The sequence below is a fragment of the Oncorhynchus keta genome, unplaced genomic scaffold (assembly GCF_023373465.1).
Source record: "Oncorhynchus keta strain PuntledgeMale-10-30-2019 unplaced genomic scaffold, Oket_V2 Un_contig_6398_pilon_pilon, whole genome shotgun sequence".
Lineage (NCBI taxonomy): Eukaryota > Metazoa > Chordata > Actinopteri > Salmoniformes > Salmonidae > Oncorhynchus > Oncorhynchus keta.
The window spans coordinates 50001-55000 of NW_026288840.1; the positions used below are offsets into that span (position 1 = coordinate 50001).

General features: G+C 47.6%; 1 protein-coding gene and 1 long non-coding RNA gene across 3 annotated transcripts in view; one reads left to right on the forward strand and one right to left on the reverse strand.

Moving 5' to 3' along the window:
• Nucleotides 1–3680, forward strand: part of LOC127925871 (uncharacterized) — a 5024-nt gene extending 1344 nt beyond the window's left edge. For both annotated transcript variants that reach the window (XR_008122628.1, XR_008122629.1), the window contains 3 exons: nucleotides 369–859; nucleotides 3087–3212; nucleotides 3253–3680. This is a non-coding gene — a long non-coding RNA (uncharacterized LOC127925871). The remainder of the gene's footprint in view (nucleotides 1–368; nucleotides 860–3086; nucleotides 3213–3252) is intronic.
• Nucleotides 1–5000, reverse strand: part of LOC127925873 (neuronal-specific septin-3-like) — a 33753-nt gene that overhangs the window by 9695 nt on the left and 19058 nt on the right. The gene's annotated exons all lie outside the window — the stretch shown is intronic.

Below are 5000 nucleotides of genomic sequence, written 5' to 3' on the forward strand. Positions count from 1 at the left end.
GTTTTAACTCCAACCCTGTTCCTGGAGTACCATACTGTAGGTTTTAACTCCAACCCTGTTCCTGGAGTACCATCCTGTAGGTTTTAACTCCAACCCTGTTCCTGGAGTACCATCCTGTAGGTTTTAACTCCAACCCTGTTCTTGGAGATACCCTCCTGTAGGTTTTAACTCCAACCCTGTTCCTAGAGAGACACCCTCCTGTAGGTTTTAACTCCAACCCTGTTCCTGGAGTACCATCCTGTAGGTTTTAACTCCAACCCTGTTCCTAGAGAGACACCCTCCTGTAGGTTTTAACTCCAACCCTGTTCTTGGAGATACCATCCTGTAGGTTTTAACTCCAACCCGGTTCCTGGAGTACCATCCTGTAGGTTTTAACTCCAACCCTGTTCCTGGAGTACCATCCTGTAGGTTTTAACTCCAACCCTGTTCCTGGAGTACCATCCTGTAGGTTTTAACTCCAACCCTGTTCCTGGAGTACCATCATGTAGGTTTTAACTCCAACCCTGTTCCTGGAGTACCATCCTGTAGGTTTTAACTCCAACCCTGTTCCTGGAGTACCATCCTGTAGGTTTTAACTCCAACCCTGTTCCTGGAGTACCATCCTGTAGGTTTTAACTCCAACCCTGTTCTTGGAGATACCCTCCTGTAGGTTTTAACTCCAACCCTGTTCCTAGAGAGACACCCTCCTGTAGGTTTTAACTCCAACCCTGTTCCTGGAGTACCATCCTGTAGGTTTTAACTCCAACCCTGTTCCTAGAGAGACACCCTCCTGTAGGTTTTAACTCCAACCCTGTTCCTAGAGAGACACCCTCCTGTAGGTTTTAACTCCAACCCTGTTCTTGGAGATACCCTCCTGTAGGTTTTAACTCCAACCCTGTTCCTGGAGTACCATCCTGTAGGTTTTAACTCCAACCCTGTTCCTGGAGTACCATCCTGTAGGTTTTAACTCCAACCCTGTTCCTGGAGTACCATCCTGTAGGTTTTAACTCCAACCCTGTTCCTGGAGTACCATCCTGTAGGTAGGTTTTAACTCCAACCCTGTTCCTGGAGTACCATCCTGTAGGTTTTAACTCCAACCCTGTTCCTGGAGTACCATCCTGTAGGTTTTAACTCCAACCCTGTTCCTGGAGTACCATCCTGTAGGTTTTAACTCCAACCCTGTTCCTAGAGAGACACCCTCCTGTAGGTTTTAACTCCAACCCTGTTCCTAGAGAGACACCCTCCTGTAGGTTTTAACTCCAACCCTGTTCTTGGAGATACCCTCCTGTAGGTTTTAACTCCAACCCTGTTCCTAGAGAGACACCCTCCTGTAGGTTTTAACTCCAACCCTGTTCCTGGAGTACCATCCTGTAGGTTTTAACTCCAACCCTGTTCCTGAAGAGATACCATCCTGTAGGTTTTAACTCCAACCCTGTTCCTGGAGTACCATCCTGTAGGTTTTAACTCCAACCCTGTTCCTGGAGTACCATCCTGTAGGTTTTAACTCCAACCCTGTTCCTGGAGTACCATCCTGTAGGTTTTAACTCCAACCCTGTTCCTGGAGTACCATCCTGTAGGTTTTAACTCCAACCCTGTTCCTGGAGTACCATCATGTAGGTTTTAACTCCAACCCTGTTCCTGGAGTACCATCCTGTAGGTTTTAACTCCAACCCTGTTCCTGGAGTACCATCCTGTAGGTTTTAACTCCAACCCTGTTCCTGGAGACACCATCCTGTAGGTTTTAACTCCAACCCTGTTCCTGGAGTACCATCCTGTAGGTTTTAACTCCAACCCTGTTCCTAGAGAGTACCCTCCTGTAGGTTTTAACTCCAACCCTGTTCCTGGAGACCCTCCTGTAGGTTTTAACTCCAACCCTGTTCCTGGAGTACCATCCTGTAGGTTTTAACTCCAACCCTGTTCCTGGAGTACCATCCTGTAGGTTTTAACTCCAACCCTGTTCCTAGGAGACACCCTCCTGTAGGTTTTAACTCCAACCCTGTTCCTGGAGTACCATCCTGTAGGTTTTAACTCCAACCCTGTTCCTGGAGTACCATCCTGTAGGTTTTAACTCCAACCCTGTTCCTAGGAGACACCCTCCTGTAGGTTTTAACTCCAATCCTAGGTTTTAACTCCAACCCCTGGAGTACCATCCTGTAGGTTTTAACTCCAACCCTGTTCCTGGAGATACCCTCCTGTAGGTTTTAACTCCAACCCTGTTCCTAGAGAGACACCCTCCTGTAGGTTTTAACTCCAACCCTGTTCTTGGAGTACCATCCTGTAGGTTTTAACTGTTCCAACCCTGTTCCTAGAGAGACACCCTCCTGTAGGTTTTAACTCCAACCCTGTTCCTAGAGAGACACCCTCCTGTAGGTTTTAACTCCAACCCTGTTCCTGGAGTACCATCCTGTAGGTTTTAACTCCAACCCTGTTCCTGAAGAGATACCAGTAGGTTTTAACTCCAACCCTGTTCCTCCTGTAGGTTTTAACTCCAACCCTGTTCCTGGAGTACCATCCTGTAGGTTTTAACTCCAACCCTGTTCCTGGAGTACCATCTGTAGGTTTTAACTCCAACCCTGTTCCTGGAGTACCATCCTGTAGGTTTTAACTCCAACCCTGTTCCTGAGTACCATCCTGTACCATCATCCTGTAGGTTTTAACTCCAACCCTGTTCCTGGAGTACCATCCTGTAGGTTTTAACTCCAACCCTGTTCCTAGAGAGACACCCTCCTGTAGGTTTTAACTCCAACCCTGTTCCTAGAGAGACACCCTCCTGTAGGTTTTAACTCCAACCCTGTTCTTGGAGTACCATCCTGTAGGTTTTAACTCCAACCCTGTTCCTAGAGAGACACCCTCCTGTAGGTTTTTAACTCCAACCCTGTTCCTGAAGAGACACCCTCCTGTAGGTTTTAACTCCAACCCTGTTCCTGGAGTACCATCCTGTAGGTTTTAACTCCAACCCTGTTCTGGAGTACCCTCCTGTAGGTTTTAACTCCAACCCTGTTCCTAGAGAGACACCCTCCTGTAGGTTTTAACTCCAACCCTGTTCTTGGAGTACCATCCTGTAGGTTTTAACTCCAACCCTGTTCCTAGGAGACACCCTCCTGTAGGTTTTAACTCCAACCCTGTTCCTAGAGAGACACCCTCCTGTAGGTTTTAACTCCAACCCTGTTCCTGGAGTACCATCCTGTAGGTTTTAACTCCAACCCTGTTCCTGAAGAGATACCATCCTGTAGGTTTTAACTCCAACCCTGTTCCTGGAGTACCATACTGTAGGTTTTAACTCCAACCCTGTTCCTGGAGTACCATCCTGTAGGTTTTAACTCCAACCCTGTTCCTGGAGTACCATCCTGTAGGTTTTAACTCCAACCCTGTTCCTGGAGTACCATCCTGTAGGTTTTAACTCCAACCCTGTTCCTGGAGTACCATCATGTAGGTTTTAACTCCAACCCTGTTCCTGGAGTACCATCCTGTAGGTTTTAACTCCAACCCTGTTCCTGGAGTACCATCCTGTAGGTTTTAACTCCAACCCTGTTCCTAGAGAGACACCCTCCTGTAGGTTTTAACTCCAACCCTGTTCTTGGAGTACCATCCTGTAGGTTTTAACTCCAACCCTGTTCCTAGAGAGACACCCTCCTGTAGGTTTTAACTCCAACCCTGTTCCTAGAGAGACACCCTCCTGTAGGTTTTAACTCCAACCCTGTTCCTGGAGTACCATCCTGTTCCTGGGTGTAGGTTTTAACTCCAACCCTGTTCCTGGAGAGCTACAGTCCTGTAGGTTTTAACTCCAACCCTGTTCCTAGAGACACCCTCCTGTAGGTTTTAACTCCAACCCTGTTCCTGGAGTACCATCCTGTAGGTTTTAACTCCAACCCTGTTCCTGGAGTACCATCCTGTAGGTTTTAACTCCAAACCTTTTCCTAGAGAGACACCCTCCTGTAGGTTTTAACTCCAACCCAAGTACCCTGTTTTTCCAACCCTGTTCCTGGAGTACCATCCTGTAGGTTTTAACTCCAACCCTGTTCTTGGAGTACCCTCCTGTAGGTTTTAACTCCAACCCTGTTCCTGGAGATACCCTCCTGTAGGTTTTAACTCCAACCCTGTTCCTAGAGAGACACCCTCCTGTAGGTTTTAACTCCAACCCTGTTCCTGAGAGACACCCTCCTGTAGGTTTTAACTCCAACCCTGTTCCTGAAGAGATACCCTCCTGTAGGTTAGAACTCCAACCCTGTTCCTGGAGAGCTACCCTCCTGTAGGTTTACACTCCAACCCTGTTCCTGGAGAGCTACCCTCCTGTAGGTTTTAACCCCAACCCTGTTCCTGGAGAGCTACAGTCCTGTAGGTTTTAACTCCAACCCTGTTCCTGGAGAGCTACAGTCCTGTAGGTTTTATCTCCAACCCTGTTCCTGGAGAGCTACCCTCCTGTAGGTTTTAACTCCAACCCTGTTCCTGGAGAGCTACCCTCCTGTAGGTTTTATCTCAACCCTGTTCCTGGAGCTATTGCCCACTCAATGTGAATCAGAATAAGGAGGGTAGGTAGATCAACCCAGACCAGGAACAGGGTTGTAGAGCCCTGGTATAAACCTACAGGAGGGTAGGTAGATCTCCAGAACAGGGTTGTAGAACCCCTGGTATAAACCTGTTCCAGGAGGGTAGGTAGATCTACAGAACAGGGTTGTAGAAAACCCTGTATAAACCTACAGGAGGGTAGGTAGATCTCCAGAACAGGTTGTAGAGCCCTAGGTATAAACCTACAGGAGGGTGGGTATCTCCAGAACAGGGTTGTTCCTGAAAGACTGGTATAAACCAACAGGAGGGTAAGTAGATCTCCAGAACAGGAACAGGGTTGTAGAGCCCTGGTGTAAACCTACTATAGTGTATGAGTGATAGATATGTTATAACCTAATGAATCTTCCATGGTCCTAGTCTCTAGACTCTCTCCCCCAGACTATCATCCCTTCTCTCCTTTAAGAGACGGATTCGTTTACATCCAGACTTGGACACTTGCCATGACCATCTCCTGG